Here is a 12,838-nt window from a genome sequence, read left to right as displayed (position 1 = left end):
AGACTCCAACTCAAAAAAAAAACCAAAAAAAAAAAAACCTGGACATACGTGCATCCCTTCTAGTTTGTTTAATATTTCTGTTGACTTAGTTGTACAGTACTGAAGATGTTGGCTTATATACTTAGTCCCTGATGAGTAACTGACAAGGTATTTATCCTATATTAAGTTCCAAGCAAATTCCTTCTGAAGGCAGAGCCAGTGGCAGGGTTCAACCAATGGCAGAGTTCATCCGACAGGTGGTGTTCTTGGCATCACCACATTGGCATCTTGTTCCTCTGGAACAGTTAATCTGAACTTGATTCTTTGGTGTGTAAAATAATTCATCTTCTTCTTTTTTTTTTTTTTTTTTTAGAATTAAGTCATCCCTGAAAAACAATACAAATAGCAGGTGATAGTTTTCTGTGTCTTTGATCATGTTAAATGTTAAACAACTAAAGATGTTTCAGTCTGCTTGACAATGTTATAAGACTTGTAAGTGTTTCTAAAAACTTTTATCCACAAAGCAGTCATAGAAAGGACATGTGAAATGCTCAGATGTGTATGTTTGGAATGAACCAAGAAGCGGTGATAAAATAGTGCTAATACAAGGGTAGGATCAGCAGATGCTGGAAACTGCTAGAGGACGGAGGGAGGAAGGGTGTGGAGCACATGGCAACACGCTGGGTACCAGGCTCAAGATCAAGGAGAGAGAGGGCCCTTTAGAAGTCCAAACTTGACGGGGCTCAGTGGCTCAGCCTGTAATCCCAGCGCTTTGGGAAGCCGAGGTGAGTGGATTGCCTGAGCCCGCGGGTTTGAGACCCGCCTGGGCAACTTGGCGAGACCTCATCTCTACAGAAAATCAAAAATTAGCTGGGTGTGGTAGTGCGCACCTATGGTTCCAGCTACTTGGAAGGCTGAGGCGGAAGGATCACCAGAGCCCAGGTCAAGGCTGTGGTGGCCGGGAGCGTGCCACTGCGCTCCAGTCTGGGTGACAGAGTGAGATTCCAACTCCAAAAAAAAAGAAAAAAGAAGTCCAAACTTTACCTGCATGCCATGTACTTATATAGTAAATCCTCAACTCAAATAAAGCAAAATAAAATAATAAACTACAATTAAAAAAAATAATGCCTAGATCACCTTCCTAAGGCTTTTGAAATTCTAAACCCAGAACTGCAAAAGCTAACTGAAGTTAGGTCAACTGTATCATGCTTTGAGACACAATACCTCCCAGTTCTTTGCTTGTCTTAACCATAGGTAGGCTCCACACCAGCACCAACAAATTTTCTTAACCTCCTAGTGATAACCATTGAGGAACACAAGTCTAATTGCTTAATTCAAAAAACTAGAAATCCTAATGGTGTAATTTACATGTGCACATTCATTTTAAAATGTCTTATTTAGACAAAACTCTTTGGAGATGTGCAGTCTACGACTTGTGCAACTACATGTAGCACCCGTGGTCCATTCACGACCCCCATGCCTCCCCCACAAACTCAACCTCTTACACTGAGTACTATGCTTAGATTTCTACGAATATTTTCAGTTTCCTAAGATGACTTCCCTCTTGCGGCATGAAATCATCTATCAATTATGGCAAACCGATTCATCATTTGGAGGGACTGTAAACCTGAAGTCATTTGCTCTCTGCTGGTCACCTGAGACCTACCCAACTCAGGGAAATAATGGTATCCTTTAGAACCATAGGATTTGGGAGGAATGAAGCACTTTAGCAATTTCATAGTTCATAGTAAGGCATACTCCATTTTACTTCACAATTACTGAAAGTTTTTGTGTCTAAACATCCTATGACATCTAGTAGAACACAATAGTCTGCATAAAAATAACACTGTTATTTACTTTATAGTGGGGCTGTTACTCATACTGGCTTTATTTAAACAAAAGTCATCTTGTTGACCCTTTTAAGTTGATGCATTCATTCTCCTTGCTATTCATATAATTTCCAGGAGAGGGCAGTAGAATACCTAGTTCGGACATTAAGAAATTGTTCCACAACCTTAAGTGACTATTCCAATTATCTTGGATAGAGATTGCTCCCTTTGTCACCTAAATGCTGTAATATAGAAAAGTGGTTGCACTCATTTGCATTCCCGGATGGATTTAAAGTGTATCATACTCAGTGATCTATCACAGAAACAAAGAACAGAGTACTATATGCTCTCACTCATAAGCGGACTTTGAGCAATTATTATAATATTGTAAAAAAGGGATTGACAGTAGTGGGAAACTGCCGGGGGTGGAGGATGGAACTGGCAGTTGAGGGAAACTGCCAGGGGAGGGAGGGGCACGTTTCATCAACAAGGGTCCCTGTATAATGAACATTTGTACATCTCTAGCCCTGAATTGCACCCCACATCTTTAAAATAAAGAAAAAAAAATTTTTTAAGTATTTTTTTCTGAATTTCTTCTTCATTGACAGTAATGGATACCCTCTCAGACAAATACTTCATGTTCATTAATGATAATTAGTGGTAATATTACCAGTGATGCTGTCTAGGTTAGAGGTGTATGACCACTAAGTTTATTTAAAAGTATATATCTAAAATATTCCATTTAGGTCGATTTTTTTTAAATTAAGAAAATACAAATGAAAAAAATCTGTGTTAGAAATCAATAGAATTCAGACAGCTTTTCTATTTAACCTGTTACTAAATCATTGGATGCCAATTTGTTTGATCAGGGTCCCTGTGCCACATTCCTTCTTTGTGAAGCCAGAGAGATAAGCATTTTCTTAATTTCAGAATCATTATTTGTGAACCATCTCCCCTAGTTTAGTTGACTCACAGTTAGCATTTCCGCACAGTGAGCTTCCTCATTCAGTTACAGAGAGCCCTTTCTGCAACCTCCCTATCTTGAAGAAGACTGCTCAAAGGATGGCTAGTAAGTGGTTTACTGAATTCCTACTTAAGTTCCTGGAGAGTACAAATCTCGTGATATCAAAAGCACAATCCTTCATGAAATAATTTAAAATATCATAAGCTTCCTCTTGCTGAATTTTTCTATGTGTATGTTTTAGATACCATGACATAGGACCTCACCAACGGGAACTCCGAAAGCCTAGCATCCTTGAGCCTGAGTTTGAAGTCAATCTGAGCCCTCTCTATGCCTCTGACAGATATGCTTCTGATAGATCATGGGAAATTTATTTAACTTTTCTAAGCCATCTTCCTAATCTGTTGAAAGAGGATGATAGATTTTTTTTACCTATTTCATGGAATGGTTATGATGGCAAAATGACCTAAACACTTAGTAAAGACAAAAGTACATGGAAACAACTCAATAGATGTTTTTATTGTTAGTTTTAGTGTTACAGATAATTTCTATAAAGAGACTATTAGAAATGATCTTATAAAACTTATTATCACATTTATAAAAAACATGATTTTGAAGTCATTACCAGGCTCTGTGGAAGAAATGTATGTAAATTTTGCATTATTATGCTTCAAATTATATTGACAATTTATTTGGCTTTACCTGATAATCTTTCTCTCTCTTTCTCTCTCTCTCTCTCTCTCTCTCTCTCTCTCTCTCTCTCTCTGTCTTCTGTCTCTCTCTCTCTCCCTCTCTCTCTCTCTCTGAGTCTCACTCTGTCACCAAGGCTGGAGTGCAGTGGCACATTTATGGCTCATCGCAGCCTCTACTTCGTAGACTCAGGCGATTCCTCCACCTCAACCTCCTGAGTAGCTGGGAATAGGCTCATGACACCATGCTCAGCTAATTTTTTTTACTTTTCTGTAAAGACAAGGTCTTGCTGTCTTATCCAGGATGGTCTTCGAACTCCTGGGCTCAAGCAGTCCTCCTGCCTCAGGCCTCCCAAAGTGCTAGGATTATAGGCATGAGCCACCACGCCCAGCCAGATAATCTCTTTGACTCAACTGTTGTCATGGCGCTGTCTTTGCATCAGTCCTCAGAAAGCTTACGTTCAGCTGGGCTTGGTGGCTCAGCCTGTAATCCTGTGCTTTGGGAGGCTGAGATGAGTGGATTGCCTGAGCCCACCCGGGAAACTTGGCGAGACCTCATCTCTACAATAAATCAAAAATTAGCCAGGTGTGGTAACGTGCGCCTGTAGTTCCAGCTACTTGGAAGGCTGAGGCGGAAGGATCGCTGGAGCCCAGCAGGCGAGGCGGTGGTGACCAGGAGCATGCCACTGCACTCCAGTCTGGACGACAGAGTGAGACTCCAACTCAAAAAAAAAAAAAGCTTACATTCAAATTTCCCCTCATTTTTAAGAAATGGGTAATTTAACCTCTCACATTTCTTTACGGACATTTTCCCTTTTTTTCTGTTTTGTTCGTCACTTTTATTAAATTTTATCATGTATATTTTTGCAAGATGACTTAAATTCCTCCTTAGTGTTATAAAATGCATTTATTCAAATCAGCGCAGTGAATCTGAGTGGTTCTAAAGAACAATTTTTTCCCCATTTTTTAAAAAAAGAAGATATATAAAGCCCTGAATATGTCACTTCCATGGGTTCTAGTAATTATGACTTCAATAGAAGCATTATTTGCTATTAAATAATATGACATATATAAATACGAAAATTATGTAGAAATATATAGATTTGTGAGAGAATGCAAAGGAAACGTTCTAATGTTAAAGATGGATTCATCCAGATCTCTCAAAAGGAATATCTTTTTGTTCTAAAAATTCACTGATTGAACATAGGTGTTGCTGGCGACCATCATTCTAAGCGAGGTATCACAGAAACAGAAAACTGAACACTGAATGCTCTTACGGGTAAGTGGGAGCGAAACACTGGGTACACAGTGGCACAAGGAATGAGAACAGCAGACAGTGCAGCCTTCTCAGCAGAGCAAGGGAAAAACAACCACCCACTGAGTGCCATGCTCACCACCTGGGGCGGCCTCCATGGAAGGTCAAATCTCGCCATCAGGCAATATGCTTATGTAACAAGCCTGCACATGGACCCCTTGACTCTAAAGTAAAATGAAACTAAATTAAATGTCAATAAAATAAAAGCATGTTTTCCTTAAGAATGAAAGTAACAATTCACTGATTTATAAGGATTATCATTCTACTCCAGCATGATTACAATTGTATTTATGTGTAAATATCGATAGTTTCCAATGCTTGAATTTTTTTATATGGACACGGGGAAATACGGGAATTAATCTTGCTTGTCTGATGGAAGAGTTTGTGCCAAATAGGTAGGTCATGATTAAGTCTCCAGTCTTAATCTGGAAGTGGCCACATCTGCAACTTCTGATAGCAGTAGCTCGCTTTACAGTATTGACAAGATCATAAGTTGCAAAGATACATTACTTTGAAAAAGCAACAACCTCTTTTCTTAATAGGTGGAGCCCTACTGCTAGAAGGTTTTCCTGATGATTTTCAAATCACCTGAGTGTTTCACAGGTCATATGACTAAATCTCTACTTATTTTCCTTTACATTAGGAAATTGATTACTAGGTTACCCTTTGGACTTTGCAGAAAAAGAAAAACTAATTAAGCATTCAAACTTTTCCATATGGTTTGCTGGAAACTGATGGGATTCAGTTCCAACAAAACCTCTTTAACGTTCTCTGATGTTATTGGCAACATATAATCAATTTTATTTGCCATTATTAATTATGGCTGTCATATAGTATCATTGTCTCTTCATTTGAAATATCTTGGGAATGGCTACTTTTATTCTATTCACTAAAAAGTTAAGATGAGAGGTGGCAGCCTTTTGATGCAAAATGATTTAGGCTCAAATACAAGGGTAATTAAAAAAATCCAGCAGACACGATGTTCTCTTTCTACCTGTGCAGATACTTTTTTTTCTTATAGTATTGTACTCATTGATTTCCAAGGTTTGCCTGTTCTAGTAGAAACTTCATGAAGGTTCTTCATGCTTCCTTTTTATCTCTGTAATGTCTGGCGGTCTCCCTGGCTGTTGCAAAGATTGCTGGTGCTCTGACCACATCTGCTGGGTGCTCAGCTTCTACCAATGACCTCTTGCTCTCAGGTCCTATAACAGTTTGCCTCACAGATTTATCAAGCCATGGGGGAATACAGAGTGGGCAATCTAGAAGATTCAGGGAGTTGATACCCCTGAACTGTGTCTCAGTTTGTTTGTGCTGATGCAATAAAATACTCGAGACTTAGCAATTTCTAAAAAACAGAAAGGTATTTCTTATAGTTCTAGAGGCTGGGAAGTCCAAGACGGAGTCAGCATTGGGTTCCTGGTGAGGGTCTCCTTGCTGGGAGAAGTAGAGGGCAGGAGGGCAAAAGGTGGCCAAACCCTGAAACTTCTTTTTATAAAGGTCTTAATCACACTCACTAGAGAGAAGTCCTTATGACCTAATCCCCTCCTGAAAATGCCACCCCTTAATGTTATTGAATTGGAGATTAAATTTCAACAAGAGAACTTTGGCATATGTTCTATATACATATTGTCTTCTGATGTCTGCCAGTGGAATTGAATCCCACTTATTCACAACAGTGATCTGTTGAACCTTGCATTGGCTTCCTTTCTTTCTCAGTCTCTCTTCTCCAAACCCTAGCATTTCCTGGAATAACATCCCATATAAACTATTTGCACTCAAATCTTTATCTCTTTATTACTTCTAGGAAATACAAAGCAAACGTGGGATATACCAGGACCACAATATATATTTGTTGAACGATGAATAAATGGATGGGTGGATATGAATAAATCATGCCTTTATTTAAGTTGTCTAATGGTCCCTTTTTTAAAGGAAACTTTGTACAGTAGCCAATCAGCTTCATATGCAGACTGCTTATCACTTCACTATGTACCACATTTTACAAACATAAATGTACATATGAATTCATAAACATTTATATTTTGCCAATATCACATTTAATGTTATGTAAATCCTCATCTATAGATATTTAACAGAAGGAAATAAGTATTCAAACAATCATAATTATTTTTACTTAGCCTCTAACAGATATTTGAAATTTAGATGCAGTTTTATATTTTCATCCAATTATTATAAACATTTCATTTTTTTTAAGTGGTCATAAAATGTGTGATTTATATCTTCCCATTTACCTTGCTAGTTATTTATTAATGCATCTTTAGTACTGTTGATTTTTATAACATTTACATGATCAGATATATTGCAGTGCTCAATTTGATGATATTAAAGGTAAATGGGAATCCTTAACCAATATCACGGCTGGAATTGGTGATTCCAGTTCTGACGAATGTCCTCTAGCATTTACGTTTAGAGCTTTTGATCTGAATTAGCAAGGTAGAACCATGCACTTTAATCTTTAGTAGTAGAAATGATCTCTATTGATGCAGTCAATCTTAAGAAAAGAACCATTTTTTTTTTTTTTTTGAGTTGGAGTCTCACTCTGCTGCCCAGACTGGAGTGTAGTGGCACTCTCCCGGCCACTGCAGCCTCGACCTGCTGGGCTCTGGCGATGCTTCTGCCTCAGCCTTCCGAGTAGCTGGAACTACAGGTGCGCTCTACCACGCCCGGCTAATTTTTGATTTATTGCAGAGATGAGGTCTCACCAAGTTGCCCAGGTGGGTCTCGAACCTGCGGGCTCAGGCAATCCACTCACCTCAGTCTCCCAAAGCACGGGATTACGGGCTGAGCCACTGAGTCCGGCTATGAACCACATTTTCCTAAGCAGAACAAATCTCAAGTAACACTCAAAAACAGACATTGTTTCTTTTGTATCTGTGTATCATTTGACAACTAGGTAAGTCCTATGGTTGCCTGATTCCTAAACTTCCCACTGTCATTTTTCAGTCCACTCTACCTTTACTGACAGTAATATCCCATAAATAACTTTTTCCCTTTTTACTTGTACAAAGATATTCATCCTAGATCCAATTTCTTCCAAGGCCTTCTATCATCATAGGTTAGCTAAGTCGATCAATTCACTTGAACCAAGGTATTCATAGTTAATAATGGTTCAATCTGATAATAATAGCTGACTTCATTGTCTTAGCTGAAAGAATGAACTTCTAGAGAAATGTAAACACTCTATCAGGCGGTGTAATTGAAGGTGATATTTTAAGTACCAGGACTTTTCCTGAAGCTTGCTTTCCTTATTTGTTTCAGCATTACCCATTATCTTGATGTTAAATTATAGAGTCAAAAAGATTCAGAGTGAGGAATGACTCAGGGATAAACCTATTCGAGAGCAGCAGATAAGAGGCACTTGAACTGCCAGAGCCCCTATGCTGCCCCAGTGCTGGTTTAGACAGGACACAAGCTTGCATTCTGTTTCAACACAGCACCAAGCAACTTTTTCCAACCCACCGTCACTGGCACTTGATGTGAAAAGGATGTGCTACTTTGGTTCTAATCTACTCCTTTATTTTCACAAATGAGACTCGGAAGAGTTGAGCAGGTTTGACCAAGGCCACACAGCTAGCTAGTGGAAGGGGAGAAGGATAAAGTCTTCTATTTGTTAGTCAAGTTCGTTTTCTCTACCCAGCTATGGTATGTAGCTCTATCATTTGTTCATCTCTGAATTCACAGAAGAGGACATGAACTCAGTTGAAAATCACTTTCATTTGTTTGTTTTCTTTTCTCATGGGAAGAGTGAGAGTTCAGACCCTGAGTGAAACAGAAATTGAGACTGTATTTCTTGACACTCCAAAGCTTTTTAGCCTTTCCAGAGGATGGAACTTAGGACTCTTCATCCTAAGTGTATAGCTTTCTTCCTCTACCAGTTATGTTCATTTTTCCAAATTTCATCTGCATAAATCAAGCCCTCATTTATCTATAGAGAATAAGGATAAAGCTAAATCTGAGTGTATTCATGCTAAGACTTAATACTTACTTAACCAATATAAATGGATAATTATAAAAATGTAATATTAATAGATAATTTATATAAATTGATAATACAGATAAACATAATTTTGTTTGTCAACAAGAAATTAAGAGTTACTGGTGTGATTTAGTAAAACTATAACCCACCACTATCATTGTTAATATCCTGTAAAAATTTGATGCTAACATAATATTTTTGAACACTATCTCCTCTGGTTTTTGATGGTTGAAGGAATGGATTGATTTAAAATTGTTTACTACTGCAGAGATTTCTTGTGGTTATCCATTAATGATTTTACTTTCCTAGACTTTGAAATTAAGAAATTATTCTACTTATAACTATGCAAAAAGGAAAGACTTAATTTTGCAGCTAAAGCTAATCAGGTATAGGAAGAATAAATAATACTCTATTAAATAATATCCTTGACAGTTTATAGATTTAGAAAACTGCTACCTTGCTTGCATTTCATATTAAATTGTTTGCTTTTGTTGCAGCATCTTGACTTCTCTTGTCAGTGTTCAAGTCAAGTAGGTGTGACTGCAAGCCTTTGAAATTAGAGTGGATCAGGGTAAAATGTCTGGTTAATTTATCGGTATCATCACAGCCAATGTCTCCACTATTTAATGACCTGAGTACTTTTGATGAAAGTAGAGAAATCATCATTGAAACTGAATGCAGTACTTGTTTTACTTTTCACTTCTCCATAGTGTGTTCTCTCTCCTGTAAACCCAGCTTACGTCTCAGTGCTTTATAAAACCAAGAGTAAGAAGTGAATGTTTCTCCGTTCAGGGCTTCATGAGAATCCTAAGCAAAAGCATTTGGAAAATGGTCAGAAGAAATAAAAGAGAAAATAAATAAAAGTTTTATCAGATGTCTTCTACTTTTTAGGATTTAAGCCTGCCATCTATCAAGACAGCACGAGTCTGACAACAAAACCATGTGTTCAATTCACTGAGTCAGTGAAAGGAAATATATAGGGAATTAGCATCGGTCGAACAAAATGCCAAGATGGTAAATTAGGAAGAACACTGAACAGTGCTTAATCCAACAGTTTTCTATCACTTCAGTGTGGCTTTTTCTGAGTGTGAACAGAATGACATTTGATGTTCGCGTCCCCATGTGCCTTCCCTAGGAGTTTGCCAATCCCTGTGGTGGGATCCACTTTCTGCTGTGTCCAATCCATGCAGCCTCAGCCTGGTGACTGCTGTGCTCACATCTGTTTGAGTTTACTAAATCAACACTTTCATACGTAACTAGTAAATTTACACTTGCCAAGTTCATAGTCAAGGCACATTTCTGTCTTCTAGAAGTTCCTCGTTTTTTCTTAAATTATTCCTGAGTGAATAGAGCAGTTTACAGACTTTGTTTTAGATTCAGAAAGCATAAGACAGCCTCCTAAGAGTACAGAAAAGCCAACGTGGTACCTCAGTGTGTTACTGCTTTACTTTAGACACCCATCCATTGTAGGCTGAATCCTTGTAATGGCCTTGGTCTCAAGATCTGAACTTATACCATTTTAATCTGCCTTTAACAATAATGCCAGAGTGGCCTTTCTCAAACAACATGATGAAACTATATACCACAGCCCAAAGTCTTCCGAAAGCCATTTTCCAAAATCATCTGCAGAACTCATTTTACATTTACTGTCTTTGCACGTGGCTCTCTTCATCTCTTAGAAGGTTTATCTTCTTCCCCTAACTAGCCCCTCACATGCCATGCTTTACTTTCCTTGGTTCTTTTTCAAGTTCTCTTCACCTCCACTTCTTCTTCTAGGATAAACCCATTATTCTGCCTCTAGCCCCATCTGTCTAGAAAATACTGATTCCTTTCCAAAATTTGTTTCTAACATCATTTGTCCTAAAAGGCTTTCCCTCCTTGACCCAGCAAAATATTGCCAAAATATCATGCCTTCCTCAAATTATACCTAGCTCAAGCTTTACTGTGTGCATGCTTCTATAAAAGTAGTTGTGACAATTTGAGGGGCTTACAACAAATGTCTGTATACACAGCAAGGTCTTACATTTATCCTTATATGTCTATATTCTTGTAATGACTAGCACATACTAGAAAATAAATCATTCGTGAGTGAACGAGTCAGTGGATAAATGAGTAAATGAATGAATGAGTAGGGTTGGGCCTCTGGCAGAGTCATCACTTTCCAAAATGGCCGTCTGTTCAGTGAGAGCTGCTTTTAGTTATCTGGAAGTTCAAGGAACAGATGTCAAGTGGAGTTCCTTTCCCTGACAGGCCTACCTAATGAAAAGGTGGCATTAAGAAGAGAAACAAATAATAACTACTGTGTGTTGGGTCTTTAAGCAAGCATTATTGCTAAATTCATATTCATCATGTTTAGAATTTATAACAACTCTATGAAGTAATTATAAACTATGTTTATTTCACAGATGAGAGAATTGAGTTTGGAGAGGCTAAGTAACTTTTCTAAGGCCATTCTGATAATAGTCGGTGTTGCTGACGCTTGAATTAGAACTCGTTTATTCAACTGCAAAAGTCTTAGTCCACATGTAATGCACTCATTTGGCAAACATTTCTTGGTGACCAAGATTAATAATATGTCTCGTCATTTGTATCTCCCCATCTCTTTCCTTATAAAGCTACAATTTCCTTTCACATTCTAACTTCCTCCTGCCTAAGAAAGTTTATATATTGACACACTATGCAAAATAAATTTCATTATATGTGTCTAGGGGGAAAAAAAAAAAAAAACTCTTCCAAGAAAATCACACACTTGACAGCTGTACTAACCAAAACTGTGGATTGAAAGAAAAGGGAAATTGCTATGGAAAATGAAGCAAAATTTTTAAAAAATTGTTTCTTGTATATATTAAGAATTTTTATGTTCACGAACATACAGATATTTGTTTATTCTGTGTCTTAATTTGATTTGAGCTGCTATGACAGAATGCTGAACACTGAGTAATTTATGAAGAACAGAAATGTATTTTTCACTGTTCTGGAGGCAGGGAAATCCAGGATCAAGACATTGGCATCCGATGAGGACCTTCTGCTGCACCCTCACATGGTGGAAGACGGAAGGGCAGGAGATAGCCAAAAGCTGCATGAAGCCTCTTCGTAAGAGCTTCAGTCCTTTTCATGAGAAAGGAGCCCTCATAGCCTAATCCTTTATTAAAGAACTCACATTTTAATACTGTCACATTGGCACCATGTGAGTTTTGGAGGGAACCTATGCAAACCATAGCATTCTATATATAAATATTGACAACAGCCGGGCTCGGTGGCTTAGCCTGTAATCCCGCACCTTTGGGAGGCTAAAGTGAGTGGATTGCCTTAGCCCACGGGTTCAAGACCCGCCTGGGCAGCGAGACCTCATTTCTACAATAAATCAAAACATCAGCCGGGTGTGGTAGTGCATGCCTGTAGTTCTGGCTACTTGGAAGGCTGAGGTGGAAGGATCACCGGAGACCAGCAGGTCGAGGATGCGGTGGCCGGGAGTGGCCACTGCACTCCAGCAGTCTGGGCGACAGAGTGAGACTCCAACTCAAATAAATAAATAATTAAATAAATAAATAACTAAATAAATATTGACAACAACCAGCAGTATTCATACTATATTACATATGTATAAAAAATGTACCTACAGACAAATATATAGACATAGTTGACATCATATACACCATGCCCAGGAAAAAAAAGACTAGAAGGAATTATGCTAATTATTAGTGAGTATCTTGATAGGATTTGCTATAAATTTTGATGCATATTTTTGTATATTTTCTTGCAATTAGCATATGTTTTTTAATTTACATAAAACTATGTAATTTATAGTCACTAAAGAAATCAACTTCATATTAAGTTTCTATTTGCATATGAAGTATTTAATCATTAACTGACTCTTTTATTTCAGAGTTTAAAAAATATATCGATGTATAAACTTTGCTTTTTTGCAAATTCTTTTCCTTGTATTAATTTATTTTACAATCCCCACTCTCGGAAAAAAACTCTAGAAAATTTAACATAATTTTCTGACAAGAGGGAAACCCACCTTTTAAAAACTATAATTGCAATTTTTTTTTTTTTTTTTTTTTT

Source organism: Carlito syrichta, unplaced genomic scaffold (assembly GCF_000164805.1).
Source record: "Carlito syrichta isolate Samal-C Ts95f unplaced genomic scaffold, Tarsius_syrichta-2.0.1 Scaffold288023, whole genome shotgun sequence".
Lineage (NCBI taxonomy): Eukaryota > Metazoa > Chordata > Mammalia > Primates > Tarsiidae > Carlito > Carlito syrichta.
Note: the sequence above shows the minus strand (reverse complement) of the source record.